The following is a 21,815-nucleotide window of genomic DNA, read 5'->3' on the forward strand; positions in this document are numbered from 1 at the left end:
TTGAAGAATTCTGTAAGAAGTGTGGTATAGCACGGTAGAATACTACTCCATATACACCTCAGAAAAATGGAGTTGTAGAAAGAATGAACAAGACATTGATGGAAAGGGAAAGAAGCACGCTCAATGGTGCTAGGTTAGGACAAGAATTCTGGGCAGAGGTAGTGGAGATAGCATGTTACCTGGTCAATAGATCACCTTCATCATCGTTGGAGGATAAGACTCCACAAGAGATATGGACTGGTAAGAAACCCTCTCTTTCACATCTGAGGGTATTTGGATGTGATGCATATGTACATGTTCCAAAGGAGAAACGAACCAAGTTGGATAGTAAATCTGAAAATTGCATCTTTATTGGGTATAAGGATGATCTAAAGGGTTATAAGCTTTGGAACCCAGTAACAAGGAAGGTTGTGTACAACTGAGATGTGGTGTTCAGAGAGGTAAAATATGTTATTAAACATGAAGTCCAACCAAAGGAACTTGAGAAGATAGATTTTGAGCTTAAGGAGGAAGAATCATACTCTACAACAGAGGAGGAATTAGAAGATGAAGAGCCACAAACTTCGAGTGTGAAAAGATTAGTTCGAGAAAGAAGGCAGCCAGAAAGGTATAGTCCATCTGCTTTCTGTTCAAATTTTGCTTTATCTATTATTGACGATGATCCTAGAACTGTGAAGGAGGTAGTAAATTCAGAGGATGGAAAACTCTGGAAAGAGGCCATGGTTGATGAAATGACATCTTTGCACAAAAATGAGGCTTGGATCTGGTGGAGCTACTATCTGGAGGGAAACCCATTGGCAAAAAATGGGTGTTCAAGAAGAAGACAAATGCAGAAGGAAAGATGGAGAAAAACAAAGCTCGGTTGGTAGAAAAAGGTTATTCCCAGGTGTCGGGAATTGATTTTGGTGATATTTTTTCTCCTGTTTCCAAGGTAACTTCTATTAGATTACTTTCATCTGTTGCTTCTGCATTTTATTTTGAGGTAGAATAGATGGATGTGAAGATAACATTTCTTCACAGGGATTTGGAAGAGGAAATCTACATGAAGCAACCTGAAGGCTTTGGGGTGAAGGGTAAGAAAGAATTGGTATGCAAATTAAAGAAGTCTTTGTATGGGTTAAAACAGTCACCAAGGATGTGGTATCATAAATTTGATGCATTTATATGGGGACTTGGCTTCACCAGAAGAAAAGCAGATCACTGTGTGTATTTGAAATTAATTGGTGACCGTGTTATTTATCTGGTCTTGTATGTGGATGATATGTTGCTGGTTGGAAATGACAAAGAAATTATCTAGGATTTGAAGACCCATTTGTCCTCCAAATTCGACATGAAAGATCTTGGTGCTGCAAACTATATTTTAGGCATGGAAATTAAAAGATATCGGACAAAGAGGAAGCTCTGGTTAAACCAGAGGAAGTATGTCGAGACAATATTGCAAAGATTTAATATGTAGGATAGTAAACCGGTAAAGGTTCCTATTCCTGTAGGTGTAAAATTATCTGCTAAATAGTGTCCCAAGACATAAGAAGAGGAAGAGGACATGTCCTGTGTTCCATATGCAAGTGCAGTCGGTAGCCTGATGTATGCGATGGTCTGTACTAGACCAGAGATTGCACATGCAGTGGGAGTATTGAGCAGATTTATGTCAAAACCAGGGAAGGAGCACTGGACAGCAGTGAAGCGGGTTTTCAGGTATTTGCGTGGCACTAATGATTATGGTTTATGCTACCAAGGAAGACCAGGATTGGACAGAGTGTTGGATATTCGTGGCTTTGTTGATGCAGACTGGGCTGGAGATCTGGATCAGAGAAGATCTACAAGTGGGTATGTGTTTAACCTATTTGGAGGCGCAGTCAGTTGGATGAGTAAGAAACAGTCTGTAGGGTCACTATCAACTACAAAGGTGGAATACATGGCAGCCATTCATGCAAGTAAGGAATTAGTTTGGTTGCAGAGATTGTGTTCAAGTATGGGATTAGTACAGGGAGCTATAAGGATAGACTGTGACAGCCAAAGTGCAATTTTCTTGGCAAAGAACCCTGCATATCATTCAAAGACAATGCACATTGATGTTCAGTATCACTTTGTGAGGGATATGATAGAAGACAAAAAGGTTTTGTTGGTAAAGATGGACACTTTGAAGAATACTGTAGATGCATTGACAAAATCTGTGAGCTCTGAGAAGTTCTCTTGGTGTAGAGAAACAATGGGCATTGCAGGGCTAGATAAATGACTAAGTTCTCTTGTGGCCCCCTATGGAAAGAAAACAACAAGTAGGAGAATGTTGGGTTTTGTTATATTCTTTCCACGACTAGCCCATGTAGTTAACCGGGGGGTTAGAAGGGGGGCATAGCCCCCCCTTTGTTGCACCGTTTGTGTAGCAGGGGGATTCACAGGGGGTTTGAGGGGTGCAGGTAACCCTAGTCTACGGGGTGTGGGGTAGTGTCCCAGAAAATTTTGTTTTTGGACCCTATATTAGGTTGGGCGGACCTACCTATGGTTTTGTGCATGATTTTTCGCACATGGTTTTGGATGCGATGGTTTTCGGTCCATGGTATTGGATGCTTCGGCATGTATAAATATGTATTGTAACATTGAAAGGAACATAATGAAAAATCAAGCTAGTAGTCCTGGTTTTGGGATCCAGGGGAAAATCTCTGTGTATATGTGTTTTATGTGTTATGCTTTCGCATTTTTTATTTTCTATGTTTTAGAATTTGTAGGTAGGTAATTTTTGTACGGGGTTAAAACCTGCAAGCTACAATAATGTAGTTGTGTCATGCAAAAGAAGTGGGGTTGCAAGTGATGAAGTCTATCCCCCATTTGGCAAAGGGGACGATGGAGATAACCAGGTGTAGTAGGGCCAGAGGAGCGCGCATTTTCTTTGTAAACACTTGACAAGGGTGGCACTGCTGGATAGCCTTGATACAATCTTTGAACAAGGTTGGCCAGTAGTAGCCTGCGCGTAAAATTTTCTGAGCAGTAGATATGCCAGAAAGATGACCGCCACATGCCCCAGCATGGCAGTCATTTAAAATGTGTTCTACCTCTTCATGAGTGAGGCAACGTCGAAGAACTGTATCAGCACCATGATGATATAAAGTATTGTTGAGCACTAAATAGTGTTGTGCCTTGTGGCTGATGCGACGACAGTCACTTGACGATAGTTCAGGGTGGAAACGTTGCACTTGGAGGTAGACAAGAATGTTTCCATACCAAGGGTTAGTAGAGTTTATTAGATAGACAGCTTCATCCGGAAGAGGATCATGGGCTATCTCGTTGGGATCGACAATGGGAAGATCCTACAAAAGTTCGGCAAATACTAAGGATTTTTTTGCCTTGGCAGTGGCAAAAACCAAATCAAATTGTTGGAGGATGACTATCCATTTGGAATATTTTCCTCCAATGACTTGAAAAGACAAAATGTGTCTCATTGGATTCTCCAAAGCGATGACAGTAGTCTGTCGCAGCAGTATATAGTGTCGAAATCGATTGATAGCAAAGACAACTACCAAGGACAACTTTTCCACATGTGAATATCTGAGTTCAGGCCCATCCAGGTCCTTCGACAGATCATAGATCACATGCTCACTTAGGTCATCATGAGTTTGAACCAAGACCATTCCAAGAGACGATGGTGATGATTCCAGGTACAGGAGAAATTCGCGCCCATAGTTGGGAGCACTAAGGAGTGGGGCTGATATAAGTGCCTTTTTCAAGGCATCAAATGATCGTTGAGCTTGATTGTCCCACAAGTATGGTATTCCTTTCTTGAGTAGGCGCATAAAGCCTTTTGTTAACTCTGCATAGTTTATGATGAACCATCGTAAGAATTTTTCTTCCCCTTGCAAACATTGGAGTTGCAAAATGGATTGTGGTATGGGAAATTGAGTAATTACCTTTACCTTATCAGGATCAAACCTAATCTTGTACTTGGAGACAATGAAACCGAGTATGCATCTAGACTCGATAAACAAAACACATTTATGCAAATTCAGACGTATGTTGTAGAACTTGTACCTAAGAAAGATAGCTCGTAAGTGATCTAGGTGTTGGGATCACTTCTTGGAATGGGCTGGAAGATCTTCCAAGTATGCCTGAACAATATTTCTGATATCATGAAATGCATAGTCCATGTCCCTTTGAAATGTTGCTCCAGCATTCTTTAAACCCGAGTGGGAGTTTTCAATAGGCAAATATTCCCCAAGGGAAAATGAAGGCGGTTTTCTACTATTCTGCCGGTTTTATGGCAATCTGGTTGTAACCTAAGAAACCATCCACAAATGAGAAGGATTCACAACTGATGGAGTCATCGATGGTTTGGTTGATGAACAGTGTTGGATAATTATCCTTCAAACACGTGGTGTTCAAGTCCTGATAGTCGACACATACACGGATGGTACCTTGTTTCTTATTGACAGGAACCAGATTGGAAACCCATTCTGTTAAGGGAACGGGGTAGATGAAACCAGCACATAACAATTTTTCCACCTCAGTCTTGATGGTTGCAGTTTTGCGAGGGTGGAATGGTCGAAGCCTTTGGCGGATAGGCTTGGCATTGTCATATATCTTGATATCATGCTCGATAATAGATGGATCTATGCTGGGCATTTCCTCGTAAGACCAAGAAAATACATTGCGGAATTCCTTAAAAAGGCAGGTGAAGCTTGCAATTTCCTCAGGAGTGCAATCGCTCCAACCTAGATGTTTTCTACGATGCCCGTCTTGACAGAAATATTGATGAGCAATGTATTTGAAATATTTCCCATTTTCCCCTCCGAGTCCAAAGTTTGGATAGTCGTATAAGGTCAGGAAACGATTTCAAGTGCGTCAGATGACAGGATTTGAAGAGGCATCGTGTCCGAATAAGATATTGAAACACAATGGTGAGTCCTCCCAAGGTCGCTCTTCTAAACACATGATCTCTCTAATAGCTTTGTCCGAAGGTAGGACTTGATTGAGGAGATCGAAAGAAGGAGCAGTTATGGGAGGGGAGGTGGTACCATTGGCCGTGACCAAAGTGACTAGAGATTCAGATGCAGATGTTAGAAAATTATATATTACAGAGCAATGGAACACATAAAATATTGCAGAAATATAAACATAGAAAACGCATAAAACAAGAGAGACACAAATATATGTGGTTCACACAATTTATGCTACGTCCATGGAGAAATAATAAGTCCTTCCTTTTATATTATCCAACAAACTGAAGAGATACAACCTACAACATATACGCTGTAATTCCCTCTTCTCTCTCACTCAATCTCCTCTCTCTTTCTCACTCAGAATACAGATCTACATAGACACAATACAATTCCCTCATATATAGCGATGGGTTTCCTTCTAGGGAAAAAAACCATAAATTAAACATAACTTCTACAGTCAGATCTCCACCTAATGAACAACCCATATTGACTGCGAAATTACAACATTTTACAAGGTAATTTTACATCTATTTTTAGCTTTGGGTGTGCTGCCCCCGATCCCCCACCAAGGGGAGGGGGGCTACTAAAGACCGCTGCCCCCCCCCCCGGACCTCCCTTGTAGCGCAAATATTTTGGGTGGCATTGCTACCACATTACGAACTGAGGTCCAATGCGGTGATACTTTTGGATAAAGAAGATAATCAGGCTCCACACCCAACAATCTCCCACTTGGAGACTGATTATAGAAACTCCACTGCTGCTTCATTTGCTGGACAATTACTCCACTTTGTACCTGACTGTTTCTCATATTCTTTATCATACTTGAAGACCAATTGAAACCAAGTAAAATCTCATTTTCTCCCTGGTTACAACTTTTGCTAACATATCTATAGGATTCTGGCTAGTGTGTATCTTTTCCAGCTTCAACTATCCATATTCCAACACTGACCATATGAAATGATACTTGAGCTGTATATGTTTTGGCTTGGAATGAAATGCAGAGTTCTTTGCAAGATGTATGACACTCTGGTTGTCGTTGTATAACCTGACCAACTCTTGCTTCTTACCCAATTCATCCATAAACCTTTGTAACCAAATCATTTCTTTACTAGCCTCTGTAGCAGCAACATACTCTGCTTTTGTTGTTGAGAGTCTGACAATACTTTGAAGTTTTTAAACCCAACTGAAAATTGTTCCACCTACAATAAACACATACCTGTTGTGCTCCTCCTGTTATCTCTATCACTCGCTATATCTGCATCAACATATCCCTGTAGAGAAATGTTTGAACCACCAAAGCATAATGCTTGATTTGTGGTACCTCTCAAATACCTGAGAATCCAATTCACCGCCATCCAATGTTCTTTTCCTAGATTGTTCATGTACCTGCTTACAACTCCCACTTCATGTGCAATATCAAGCCTTGTGAAAATCACTACATACATTAAGCTTCCAATTGCTAATGCATATGGAACTTTAGACATATAAGCCATTTCTTCCAGAGTCTTGGGACACACCTCCTTAGTTTGAAATGGCTAGCCAAAGGTATACTAACAGGTTTTGTATTTTTCATATTAAATCTTTTCAACACCTTTTCTATGTACTCACTCTAAGACAATGTTAATTTTCTATTCTTTCTTTCTCTAGTTATTCTCATACCAAGGATTTGTTTTGTAGCACCCAAATCCTTCATTGCAAATGAGTTCACCAATTTTCTTTTGAGCACATTTATTTCTTGCATGTTAGAACCTGCAACAAGCATGTCATCTACACACAATAACAATATAATATAGCTACAATCATTTTTCCTTTTGAGATAAACACAATGATCAGAGTGACATCTAGTATAACCTTGTTTAGACATAAACCTGTCAAATTAGATACGACTGCCTTGGAGCCTATTTTAAGCCATACAAGCTCTTCTTCAACCTACACACTAGTTTCTCCTTCCCTTTTACCTCATATCCTTGTGGCTATTGCATATATATATCTTCCTCCAAATCCCCATGGAGAAAGGTTGTTTTTGCATCTAACTGCTCAAGATGCAAATCTTCAGCTGCCACTAGACTTAAAATAGTTCTGATTGAAGTCATTTTAACAACAGGAGAAAATATCTCATCAAAGTCTATACCCTTTTTCTGTGAAAACCCCTTCACCACAAGTCTATCTTTATACCCTTTTCTACCTCCATCTTCTTCCTTCAACCTGTAAACCCATTTATTCTGCAATGCTATTTTACCTGCAAGCAACTTAACTAAGTCCCAATTCTGGTTATGTGCTAAGGAGTCCATCTCTTCTTTCATAGCTTGCTCCCACTTCTTCCTGGTTTCTACTTGCACTGCTTCTTCATAACATTTTGGTTCACCAGAATCAGTCAACAATACATAATATAACGAAGGAGAGTATCGTTCAGGGGGTCTACTTATCCTGGTAATTCTTCTAAAACCACTTTAAGGTGTTTGAGGTGCTTTTTGTTGTTGTGGTTTTTGTTGTTGTTCTAGTTGTTGATCATTATGATTTTTAGGAACCATCACTTTTTCTATGATCTCATCAAGCACTCTGTATTCTTTGTTTTTTTTTCTTGTAGCTGATATTTTTAAAAAACCTTTTAATTAAATATGACATATCTGCTTCTAATGATTTTGTGTTTTTCATAATCATAAAAGTGATAACCAAAATCATTAACACCATATCCAATAAAGGTACATTTCTTTGATTTTTCCTCAAGCTTTGTTCTATTTTCCTTATTAATGTGGAAAAAGGCTTCACAACCAAAAGTCTTTAAAAATGAGTAGTTTACCTTTTTACTTGTCCATGTCTCCTCTGGAATACCACCACCCAAGGAACTTTAAGGCCCTCTATTTATCAAATAAACAACAATATCTACAACATCTGCCCAAAATTGTAAAGGCAATCCTGCACGCAATCTCATGCACCTTGCACGCTCCATGATTGTCGTGTTCAACCTTTCTGACACACCATTTTCTTGTGGTGTTCCTGGAACTGTCTTCTCTCTGTGAATTCCATTCTCTGAAAAGTACCTATCAAACTCTTTGCTGCAATATTCACCTCCATTGTCTGATATGAGACACTTCAACCTTTTTCATGTCTCATTTTCAACCAAAGCTTTCCATTTCTTGGAAGTATCAAATACATCAAATTTATTTCGAATACAATAAATTCAGGTTTTTCTGGTTGCATCATTAATAAAAGTAACATAATAATGAGAGCCACTGAGAGATGATACCTGAGCAGGTCCCCATACATATGTATGCACAAGCTCTAATTTTTTGCTCTTCTTTTCTTTCCCGACTCTGAGGAATCTGACTCTCTTCTGTTTTCCATAAACACAATTCACACAGAATTTTAAATCAACATGATTCAAACCTGGAAACAAATTTCTTGAATGAAGAATTTGCATCCCCTTCTCAATCATGTTCCCGAGCCTATGATGCCACAATGTTGTATCTTCTCTTGTAGAGGTTAAAGAATTAATAGAATTAGAAATACCATTGCATAAATACAATGTACCAACCTTTTCTCCTTTTGCTATTACCAGGGCTCCTTTCGTGACCTTCGAGGTTTTATCTGTGAAAGTAGTTACAAAGACTTCACCTCCCAATTGCCCTATTGAAATTAGATTTTTCTTCAGATATGGAACATGCCTTACCTCCTTCAATAGCCATTGATTTCCATTTTGTTGTTTTATGAAAATTGTACCCATTCTAATGATTTTACAGGGTTTATCATCACCCAATCGAACCTGTCCAAAATCTCCTTGAACATAATCATGAAAATGTTTCCTATTAGGTGTGGCATGGAATCAAGCCCCTGAATCTAGCACCCAGGCATCAATAATATTTTTTAATGAAAGAATCAAAGCATCTTGCAACACATCACCTATCACATTCTCTTCATGATTGTTTTCTTGTTGCACGTCTCCTTCTTTTCCCTTTCGAGACTTGTAGTCTTTCTTCAGGTGTCCTTTCTTCCTATATTTCCAGCACACTATCCCTGATCTGGACTTGGATCTGCCTTTCCTTGACTTACTGTGATATCCTGGGCTATTTCCTCTTTCCATTTTTCTTCCCCTAGTCTCTACATTCAAAGCATTATCTGATGTCTCACCGGAGCTTTTCCGTCACATTTCCTCGCTAAGGATTGCACCAACAACATCATCAAATTTTAAAGTACTAGATCCAGAGACAGAGTTACTAATGGCCATAACTAAACCATTCCAACTTTTTGGCAATGAGCACAAAAATAACAAAGCCCTAACTTCATCATCAAAAGTTACCCCTATAGAACTTAACTGGCTGGTAATTGTATTAAATTCATTTAAATGATCATCAACAGATCCACCTTCTGACATTTTCATATTAAATAAATGCTTCATAAGAAATACCTTATTTGAGGCTAAGGGTTTTTCATATAGTTTGGCCAATGCTAACATTAAACCCTCTCTTGTAACATTAAATGATACCAACACCGCTAAGCACAGTCGTATTGTTTCAAGTGCCTTTCTATCAAGAATATCCCATTCTGTGTCTGTCATACTTGTCGGCTTCTTTGCCTTTCTAGTCAATGGTAGGTACAAATATTTTTGGTACAAATAATCTTCCATCTACATCTTCCAGAGCTGGTAGTTTTAGTCGTTAAATTTTTCGACCCTAACTACCATCTTCTGCCATTGCTCCCACTCGAACCAGGAACCCTTCTCTCCTACGAGTTTATCAACCAAATAAACCTTCGGCTTTGATACTAGTTGTTAGAAAACTATATACTACAAAGAAATGGAACACATAAAGTATTGCAGAAATATAAAGATAGAAAACACATAAAACAAGAGAGACATAGATATACGTGGTTCGCCCAATTTGGGCTACGTCCACAGAGAAACAGTGAGTCCTTGCTTTTATATTATCTAGCAAACTGAAGAGATACAACCTACAACATATCCGTTGTAATTCTCTCTTCTCTCTCGCTCAATCTCCTCTCTCTTTCTCACTCAGAATACAGATCTACATAGACAAAATACAATTCCCTCATATATAGAGAGGGGTTTTTTTCTAAGGAAAAACCCCTAAATTAAACATAACTTCTACCGTCAGATCTCCGCCTAATGAATGACCCAAATTGACTATGAAATTACAACATTTTACAAAGCAATTTTACATCTATTTTTAGCTTCGAGGGCATTGCCCCTGATCCCCTGCCAAGGTGGGGCTCCTAAAGATCACTGCCCCCCCTTGGACCCCCTTTGCAATGAAAATATTATGGTCGGCGTTGCCACCACATTACAAACTAGGGTCGAATGTGGTGATACTTTTGGATAAAGAAGATAATTAGGCTCCACACCCAACAATAGATTGAATGGCTTGGTAGGCCAATTCAACTGGTGACAGCAGCATTTGTTCTCTGTAAGTGTCAATGTCTGAAGGGGCTGGGAGGATCCAAGGATCGGTCGGTTCGTGAGGAATGGATGAAACCATAGAGACTGTCTGTGGAACTGCAGGTGGCAGAAGAGGGAAACAACCCATCAGGGAAGAGCCCTTCAATAGACTGGTACCGATACTGACATAAGAGTCAGGTACACCACCCACTAAGGGTATAGAGCCGCTAGATAATGGGGAATAATTAGGGGTGCAAAAGGACAACTATTCCACTATGACTATCTTTCCATCTAATGGGAATAGGATGATGCGAAAGACAATAGACACAATGGTAGTCATGGCGTAAGTCCAACTGCAACCCAATAATAGATTATAGTCGAGCTTTCTATCTATGACTTCGATGTCCACCATTACTGTTTTCCCACTCAAAGTGATGGGGTAGCTAGGTAGGTAACCTTTTGGGATGAAAGTGTGGCCGTCGAAAGCTTTAAGGGAATTCAACGGTAGGGATAGGGTTGGAGAACCCAAAGCGAGCCAACATAAAGCAGACATGATGCAGGTTGAAGCACCTTCGTCAATGATAGTTCTATGTACTCCTCGCCCTCTTGAAACTATTTGCACCTGAAATGAAAGCTGGTGTGAAAGGGGAGGTTTACATTTTTTCCATGTTAAAAATTAAAAGCATGGAATCCTGAGGATCGACCCCACCAATTGCCGAAAGCAGAGCTTTCCTTTGTGCCAGACATGTTTGTAATACTTCGAGTGCCAACATAGCTGACGGTGCTTGTGCCAAATATTCTACAATACTAAAGTTCTGAGTAGCATGTGCAGATGTATTATGCATTGTGCGACAAAGTGCCCCTTTTGGGGGGCGAATCGCAAGATCAGAAATCAGCCTTTCGATATGAAGATCATTAGGCGGTGGTGGGTTTTGACTCAAGGAGACTTCCTTAGCATTAGTGACTATAGCTCCATAAGTTTCGGCTCTAGTTTGAAGATCTACCATTTCAAAGGTGTAAATAGTAGATGGTCCTTCACCAGCTGAAGGATGATGTGAACCGCCGTTTCCCCCTTGCGGGGGTTGGGGTTGGTTTGTAATAAGGTGCTGCTGCTGTTGAGTAGGGAAAGGATTGTTTAGGACTACAGGGGTCCTGCCAGTGTCCTTTTTAGCAATGAAATTTGTGCATTCCTAAAGACGTGGATATTGATATGTCATGTGGTCTTCCACACAGATTTTGCAAGGGAATTTGGCGGGTTTTTCCTTTCCATCATTAGAGGGCGCAAAAACCTTCTTCTTTGGGTTGTACTGGTTGGTTGACTGCTCTTCAGAAGGAGCGGTATTTTCTTATTCTTCTTGTTCTTACCGTCGGGGTTTTGTGTAGAATGCACGATTTTATTGCATCGGTAGGAAGAGCAGTCGATTTGGTAGAGGAGTCAACTGACAATTGGGCAATGTGACCGCTAAGTTGTTTTACAGCAGCCCTGGAGGTAGTGCCAATAATGCCATTGGCATGCGCACTGGGTTGCTGAGTAGCGGGAGCATTGGAGTTGCGAGGGGCATTAGGAATTACGTTGTATAAAGAGCTAGATTGTGAATATATCATATCTAATTGTTGGGAACGATGAATGGATTGGTCTTCTATGCCTGCACCACCTAAGGCGACATCTTTAGTGATTTGAGGGAGTAGAGACTTGTAGAACCAATCCGCTAATAGATAGTCTAGGAGGGGAGCTTTGACTAGCCTCTGCCTACGTCTCCATTCATGGATATGATCAGAGATGTGGGTGGCGGTGTCCTAATGTAATGAAGTGAGGAGTTTTGTCCCAGTTTCATAGCGGATGGGTAGCTGGAAGTGCTTTAAGAATTCCATTGCTAAAGTGCCAAAGGTATTGACTGACGTGCATGGTAACTCGATGTACCACTTGGCTGCATTGCCAGTAAGGGTGCGGGGAAAGAGCCATAGCCAGATACTATCATCCACCATGGAGTTAGAAACACACCATAAATGATAGGTGGTGATGTGCATACCCAGATCCTCCCCTTGTTTCCCTTCGAACTTCAGGATGTCTGTCGGAATTTTATGCGGATTGGTGACCAAAGTAATTGTGATAGATGGGGTCATTTGTGAGTTTGTACAAGTCGAGGATATCAAGCGTTGCCAAGAAAGGCAAGTTGTTTGATGCCCCCGAATCGGACCAAGGAAATGACATATGACTTGCGGATCCTTGTGGTCCTCCCACCGTGTTGTTCCCAATATTATACACAGGATGTGTGGAATAGTAATTTACTTGGGGTACAGTCGTGTACTGTGGGTTTCCATAGTGATTATTAGACTGGGGGTTGTAAGTGCCCCTAGGATAAGGAATGCCCCCTTGACTCATTTGAGGTTGAGAGTGGGGTGCCCATATGGATTGATTGGGACCTTGTTGAGGGATACTGCTCACCACGTAATTAACTATAGGTCCTTGACTGACGTAAGGAGGGTTCATGTAAATCAATGACTGTCCCTGTTGTCCTGTAAATGGAGGGGAAACTATAACGTTCCTAGCTGATATGTGCATATTGGGAACATTTCCCCCAGGCATCTGAACCTGGGGGTTGGAACTAAACAATGGATGCCAACCAAAGGGGTTTTTGATGGGACCCTTGCTAACCGTGCTATATTGAGCATTATAAGGAATGTTATATGTAACACTTGTCGAAGATCTGAGAGTTGACACAAAAGGGGTAGAACTCGGTATATATTGGGTTCCACTTGTGTTGGGTGTCATGATAGGGTTTGAACCTAGGACAGGTGGGATAACAGGGTTTTCCATGTTATGAAACCAACTCAAGAAAAAGATAGAAAAGATAGATCAACGCCTTAAAATTCAGCCTCTTCGAGGGGGCAACCTCCTTTACATTACATAAATGAACAATTCTTGGATGATACAAATGACAATACCTCCTTTTTATATATAGGAGTCTAAGGAGTCATAATATAATCAGAGCCGACATAACAATAATAATGTAAGGGCACAATAATAACAATAGTGGGCTTCTATGGGGCACAATAGTAACAATATGGGGACTACATGGGTACAACAATATAATAAGGGGGTTGTACTAATAACAATAAGGGGTTACACTAGTAGTATAGGGGCCTAACATGCCCCTCTCCTTCAAAAAGCATTGTCCTCAACGCTTGAGTAGTTCTTTATGCTTCTGTATAAAATTCTTGTCCTCCCATGTGGAATCTTCAGCGGGTAAGTTCTTCCACTTGATGAGATACTCTGAAATTGATCGATTTCGTAGCTGTCGGGTTCTTGTTTCTGTGACTACTCCAGGTTCCAATATGATTTTTCCTTCCTCTTCAATTTCTGGCAATATTGTTTGAATTGGGATCTTTTACAACTTTTGAATAAGAGGCCATACTCCTTCGTCCTTCTTCCATTCATCCCTTGCTTCGTTTATCCAATCTAGTTGGATAATAGAAATATCACAAAACAATGCTTCCACATCCTCATCCTTGAAGAGTCTTCCCATTCGGTAAGGTTGGCATTTTTTAAGTGCATGTAGTATTGCCAACATTTCCTTTTCATAAATAGCTTGCTTGAGATGTAGCAGTAAAAATACCCAATCACCTACATCAAAACATTTTTCACTATGATGTTGATCTACCTGTTGTTTCGTTTGATTTTGCACCAAAGTGGCGTTATCCTTTAAAAGTTGGAGAACTTGTTGTTGACACTCGATGTGATCTTTCACTGCTTGAACCTTTTTCTTCTTGATATGTCCTTCTATATATAGAGTTTGAGGAGTGGTAATTTCTTCCAATCCTTTACAAGATATGGTTGGATTCATTCTTGATGCTCGATGTGATCTTTCACTTTTTGAACATTTTTCTTCTTGATATGTCCTTCTATCTTGATAGTTTGAGAAGTGGTAATTTCGACCAATGAATTACAAGATATGGTTGGATTCATTTCTTCTTTCTTGATGTGATCTTTCACTTCTTGCACCTTTTTCTTCTTGATATGTCCTTCTATCTTGAGAGTTTGAGGAGTGGTAATTCTTTCCAATGCTTTACAAGATATGGTCTGATTCATTTCTTCTTTCTGTGGGGTGGGGTCCTGGCGTATATCTTCTTCTTTTGATGTTTCTTGATCCTTTTCTTCCTCCTCTTCATATTCTATGTAAAATAATTTCTTCTCAACACACTTATGACCTTTAGTGCATTTTCTATCACAATTGTAACAAAGCCCTTTTTCTCTTTTTTCTTCCAATTGTTGTGGTGTAACCCTTGTAGGTTGTGGAAGGCTAGGAGAAACAACACTTCCATCTTTATAGTTGTGAGGGGTATGGTTCCTGGTTTCCATAATTTTTCTTTCCACTATTTCACAAAGCCCTTTTACTCTTTCCAATTGTTGTGGTGTTGCTCTAAAGAAGGTGTTGCTCTTTGTATCCTCATAATGTGCTATCATTTCCTCCGTGAAAATTGACCACGTAACAAGTTGTTTACGAGAACAAAGCCCTTCATACCATAAAAATTGATCCGGTTCTAAATATGAAGATGCAATACATACCTTTTTTAATAGTGGTACACCATGTAGATCAAAATATTGCTCCATATAAAGTATCCAATTTACCGGATCCTTGCCATCAAACTTCCTCATCTTGTTTTTTCTTGATTTTAGGAGCTCGATCTTGAAACGACTGTAACTCTGTAATTTTGGATCTTTAAGTTCTAAAATTGCGACCTGTAGTAGCCCTCTATGTCCTCTTTCCAATGCCACCAGTCTGATCCAAATTGGATTCTCCAAGAAAGAGTTATGCAAAATCTCCCAAGATGACATGATTATAGACTAGTTCAGTAGAGTGAACGTATACGACGTGCCACAAGTCACCGTTTCAAACTTTGGCTCTGAAAAATATCTACAAGAAACTATAGTCTGTCCTCTTTTTGTAACTTCTTATGAAATTTCAATTTGATGCTCAGAGAGAAAGTTATGATGATTTTCCCCAGGTCACCTGTTTGGAATGTAATTCAGGAGTCTGCAAAAAGACCAACTTCCTCAGATCATATCTCCGCAAATATTGTGCAAAAAGCTTTGACATTCAGACCCAAGGTTTAGCTTGATGTCTTCTCAAATGGATTTTTTTTTTAGATTCTGAAACGTCGCAGAAAAAAAGTTATAGCAAAAATTCCACGATGACCTGTTTGGAGCAGCAAAACCCTAGAATCCAAAGCTCTGATACCAAATGTTATGAAACCAGCTCAAGAAAAAGATAGAAAAGATAGATCAACGCCTTAAAATTCAGCCTCTTCGAGAGGGAAACCTCCTTTACATTACATAAATCAACAATTCTTGGATGATACAAATGACAATACCTCCTTTCTATATATAGGAGTTTAAGGAGTCATAATATAATCAGAGCCGACATAACAATAATAATGTAAGGGCACAATAATAACAATAGTGGACTTCTATGGGGCACAATAGTAACAATATGGGGACTACATGGGTACAACAATATAATAAGGGGGTTGTACTAATAACAATAAGGGGTTACACTAGTAGTATAGGGGCCTAACATTCCATCAGAGGTGTGGTACTGACTGTCGACTGGGGAGGTGGCGGTGGACCAAAAGTGTCCACAAAATCCCACGACCCATTATTCGTCGATGGGATGGGTGGTGTAGGTCCAACGGAAGACATAGGAGGTACAAATGTAGTTGGAATCAAGAGTGGTCCCAATGGATTCGTGATTGGAGGATTGTATGGAGGACTGAAACCTTCAGTAAAGAAATCTTCTGGTAATTCATTGTTAGATCTTAGAGACTAATTACTCGAAGATGGGTAATCTAGTTCACTGGGGCTCGGCGGATCCTCCACAATGAGTGGAGTAAGTCCTAACAACCATCTAGATTGACGACAAGGGCCGGATGTAGCCACAGTGACCAATAAATTTTATCAATAGATTTTACAGTGATATTTATTAAAGTCTCGGTAAAAATAATCTGGCACTTAAAAAAGAAAAAATACACTAAGGAAATCAATCAACAAGCAGAGGGAATTGACCCTATCTCATAACCACCAATCATTGGAGATGAAACCTAGTATCACAATAGATAACAGAGAGAGTTGGCCAAATGTATAGTTATTATTACTCTTGAGCTTCACCCGAACCTGAGATTAAGGAGCCAAGTACTCTCGTGAAGATGAGCACCCTCCCAAAAACCAAAGACAGAGTAGGTTCGTCTGTGTTAGGTACCAGGGCAGCCCGCCCCAGTCACCTTGTGTTCATCCCTAAAAGTATGGCCACTAAGGATACCTCAAATCACAAACACTATCGAGGGGAACATAGTTGCAGAAAATACGCTGTGTGGGAAGGATACCTGAGTCCCTGACTCAGCTCCGATATCCCCAAAGGGATCCTCGATACATAGAATACCCAAAGGATATGTAAGAGAAGGCAGGCTACCTTTGTTTACAGTCCGATTTTGTCTTGTATTTAGCTCTGCTTTTAGTGGAGTGGTCCCAGATAGTATGAATGCAGAAGGATTTCTCTCGTTAATGACACTAGTTTTGGTGTATGATCTTGGGCAGTTAACTCACAACTTCCTAACCCAAGATCCTAGCCTAAAATAATGTGTGTTTACTCTAAAAAGAGTTGTTGATTGATTTTATTAGGTAGATTTTAAATGTACTTCGTTAGAGTCTTCAATAGGGGTGTTGACGTATAAAGTTATTTGGGACTCTAACTCAAATCATGCAAAAACAATGCTTGTAAATTTCACTTTCGATGAAGAAGATTCTTCTAGAAAGGGAGATTCATTCATACATCAATATATACCATGAATCTTGTTCAGTAAAACACTATCATAACTGACAGAACGACAATCCTCACTAATAACTTATGAAACCAAATAATGCAGATCTAACCAACTAAGCAGAAAACAATAAAATTTTGTATTTTTTTCTTTTATGAAAACAAAAACTTTAAGAAGTAAAGCTATTTTCTTAAAAAAAAATTGTTCAGGACAGATCAGTCAAACAAGCACAGCTGCAGATCCTTGATTAGTCTACAAGAAGATTTCCCAACCCATGAGGTCACAGAGCAATTTGTTTATCAAGAAATGGTTGGCTAATGCTCTGTGCTAGAGGCTATAGAGAGTTACTCGCAGAACTAACGCACTGTTTGTGAGGCCACAATGCTTTATAAAGAACTGTTTACACTATAAGAAAACATTAGTGAGGAAAAGGGCTAAAAAGGAAGGCTGTGGGGATCAGATCTAGGGCTAAGCATTGAGAGAAGGGTGTTGTGTAGTCCTAAGTGGTCAGAAAGGGAATGAAGAAATACAGGAAGGCCTGGAAGAAAGAGAGATCTAGGAAATTTTTGGGAAAAATGGGGAACTAAGTGTAGTCCCCAGCAAAGTCGCCAATTCAGCTATAGGGATTAATGCACGGGTGTTTGGTGATGTAGAAACCCTCAAGGATCTTCCCGAGATCCTTGGCAGATAGTCAGATTAGCTATAGCTGTCACAAAGATAGATGCATATCTATGCTAAACAAATGAGAATCAAAGTAGGAAGAAGGACTTATTACCTCAAGTCTTGGTGTGGTGTTTCTAGATAGCGCAATCTAGCTAGCTGGAAGACCCCTGAGCTAGATCCAGATCAAAACTTGCACATAGATAAGACAAGCGTAATATCACAACATATAACTTTGACTAACAATGCATTAACATATAAAGGTGTCTAGTTGCATATATCTAAGCCACTCATAATAACAACATTGCATGAACATATAAACAAATTATACTACCAACATAGCGGAGTGGATAATGCAATTGCAGTTCTATATTGATGTAGAAAAGAGTGATTACAACCATCAGTTGTATCAACCTTCCCTTACCCCTCTAGACCCTCTCTCTCTCTCCCTTCTTAACCTCTTCTAATGCCTTAGTCAGAGACTATGCTTGACAGTCAAATAGGCAATCCTTTCAAATGGTTCGACCTCTTCCACAATGGCCCTAGCCTTGCATATATAGCATATGAGGATAAGGTTTCCAAGTCCTTCATGAGTTTAATTAGGCAAAAGCAGTGATGTTTCTATGCCTTTGTCCTCTTTCCCGTTTGTAGACTCTTGTTAGGTCCCTATACTACTAGTGTAACCTCTTATTGTTATTAGTACAACCCTATTATTATATTATTGTGCCCATGTAGTCCCCATATTGTTATTATTGTGCCCCATAGAAGCCCACTATTGTTATTATCGTGCCCTTACATTATTATTGTTATGTTGGCTCTGATTATATTATGACCCCTTAGACTCCTATATATAGAAAGGAGGTCTTGTCATTTGTATCATCTAAGAATTGTTCATTTGTGTAATGTAAAGGAGGTTTCCCCCTCGACGAGGCTTATTTCTAAGGTGTTGATCTATCTTTTCTATCTTTTTGTGAGCTGGTTTCATAACATTTGGTATCAGAGTTTTGGATTCTAGGGTTTTTCTACTCCAAACAGGTCATCGTGGAATTTTCGCTATAAAATTTTCGATACAAAGTTTCAGAAGCTAAAACAAAAACCCATTTGAGCCGAGATCGTTCTAAACATCGATTCCAAATTTCAGATCTTTTCTCGCTATATTTTCGGAGATATGATCTGAGGAACTTAGGGCTTTTGCAAGCTCCAGAATTCCATCTCAAATAGGTCACCGTGGCATTTTCACTATAACATTTTTTCTGCAACGGCTCAGACTCTGAAATTAAAACCCATGTGAGCCTAAATCATTTTGAACTGAGGACCCAAATTTTAGATCTTTTCACGCTATATTTTCGTAGATATGATCTGAGGAAGCTAGGGTTTTTACATACTCCCGAATTACATTCCAAATAGGTGACCTTGGGGAAATCGTCATAACTTTCTCTTTGAGCATCAGATTTCACTTTCGTAAGAAGTTGCAGAAAGAGGACAGCCTTTAGCTTTCTGTGTATCAATTTAAGGTCTGAAGGTTGAAACAGTGATACATGTCACTTCGTACAAGTTTGCTCTACTGAAAAAGTATATAATTAGGTCATCTTGGTGTTATGGCCTAAATCTACCTCAGGCTGAGAAAGGCAGGATCTAGGGTAACATCAAACCACGCTTAATCTAGTAGCTAGCCCTACCAAGTTGGGAGAGGGCTCTCTCCTTGTCAATCTCAAAAAAGGATGGTCAATAAAGCTTGAGATGACTGATATTAAGACTGATTTTAGGCCATGTATGTGTACAGAGGAGTTTGATTAAATTTAAGTTGGGTTTGTTGGCTCAATTGTGAAAGACAATTTGGGTTCGGGGAATGGACACAGTTTTGCAGAGATCTCTATGGGGCGCGGTAGGCAAATGGTTTAGTGCTTCAAATTTAGTGAGATGGAGAGCTTTTAGACTGGTGAGGAGTTGGAGAGGGCATGAAAATCTATCCATTTGGACTGGTGAGGAGTTGGACAGTGTCAGTGGCTTTCCTTGATGGTATGGCTTCTATCCATTTGGTAAAATAATCTGTAGCAGTGAGGATCTATTTGTGTTTGGAAGAGGAAGGTGGGTGGATTTCACCAATGAAGTCAAGACCCCATTGTTGAAAAGGTGCTTCAGCAGAGATTTGTTTTAGGGGCAAGGGCAAAAGCTTTTTCTTTCCTTCAAAAATTTGACATTTATGACATGAGGTTACAAATTTATTTACATCAGAAAACAAAGTAGGCCAATAGAAACCAGCTCTAAGAATCTTGTCAGCAGTGGTTTTCCAGTAAAGATGTCCTTCATAGTCACCTACATGAAACTCTTGTAACACCTTGTCAGATTCTTCTTTCAATAAACAGTTAAGAAGGATTGTCAATTATGCAAAATTTTAAAGATTTCATTTTTAAAAATCTGCTTTTGGTTCTGGATAATTCAGGAGGAGCTTGTAGATTTTGTAAAACATATATGATGTCAGCATACCATGGTGATTCAATAAAGGCCTAGCTGATTGGTGGAGTCGCCATCTCCTCTCCATTATCCATTTCTGCAATAAAATTTATATCTAAGGCCTGACAGTTCAATTCAGCCATGAGCTTGGCTAAACCTTGGCCTTTGATTAACTTTGTTGGCTTGATTTCTAGGTCATATTTTAATATAGTAGCAATCCATTTCCCTCTCTTTCCATCTGGACCATCCTAAGTTAGGATATCCTTGACCACTAAATTGGGGACATAGGCTATTATATGAGAATATAAAATGTAAACTCTAAAATCTTTGATAGCTTTGACCAAAGCAAAGGCTTGCTTTTCCATTATATTGTATTTTAAAGGGGCATCTCTCAGGGCTTTGCTAAAAAAGGCAATAGGTTGTTCATAACCCTGATCATTTTGTTGGGCAGCGAATCCCCTACGTAATGGTTTTGGGGCTTAAAATCCACAATTTTGGGTAAAAGTATGGTAAAGGTTCTGCGAAGTGCACGAAGCACAAATTGTAATGAGTCAAGTCAAAGGGTTGTCCACCTGAAAATAATGTAAGAAAATACAAAGTGAGTCAGCTTGCCCATGGTCCGCGGACCATGGGAATGTATAAATAGAGCAAGGCTCTAAGGTGAGAAGTCAGTGTTGGTTTTGGATCTTGAATGTTATGGGTTTATGAATGAGGCATTCGCTCTGAGTCTGTAAGTCCGAGTCATGGGTGATAGTAGTGGAGTAGGCTCTACATCTTTGTGCGCAGAGGCCTGGTATAGTTCGCAGCTATTTTCACAGACCCCTGCAGCTGAGTGCACAAGGCGGATCTGTTTGTAATGAACAGGAGATAAATAAAGATAAGTGTTTCTGAATATTGTGTCTTTTATCACAGATCTTTATGTTTATGCTTATGTTCTGAGTTTATGCAAATTTGTAAGACGTATGGATGTGCGCACTGGTTATAATTGTTAAATGTTTGCTTAAAGACATTAAGAAGTAGATCTGAGCTATAATAAACACATATAATATTAAGAATCTAGGAAGCGCCTGTCGCCGATCTACGCGAAGGACGAACAATTGCATAGAGCAATGCGAGTGCACAGATTGGATCACGACCCCTCTAGTCCTCATGAAGATATCCTTAGGGTGCGGAAACCTGGTTCCAGCACCCTCCCCTACTACCTTGGGTGAGACTTCAGTCCACGCCACGTGGACTATTACCGAAAGGGCCGGTAGTGCGGGATTTGTTTGGCTAAAACACTTCTGAACCTGGGTCAATCCCCATCAAGCCAATAAATGGTTCTATTGCCAGGACCGGGATCTACCTAAGGGATGTCTGATTTCGAAACACTGGAACCCTACGAAGAAAGAGATTGAAGATTGGTTGGATCAGAAGCTTCACGAGTTCATGGTATAGGAAAACAAAACTCCACAGATATCTGAGGAGAGGTGGCTGGATCGCTACATATACATAGAAATCCACAAGATATTCTTCACGTTCTTCTCGACTGAACTATATGAGTGGATCGCGAGGCTAGATGA

The sequence above is a fragment of the Pinus tabuliformis genome, chromosome 2_2, assembly GCF_031772625.1.
Source record: "Pinus tabuliformis cultivar Carrire ecotype Pingquan chromosome 2_2, CPIR1, whole genome shotgun sequence".
NCBI classification, from domain to species: Eukaryota; Viridiplantae; Streptophyta; class Pinopsida; order Pinales; family Pinaceae; genus Pinus; species Pinus tabuliformis.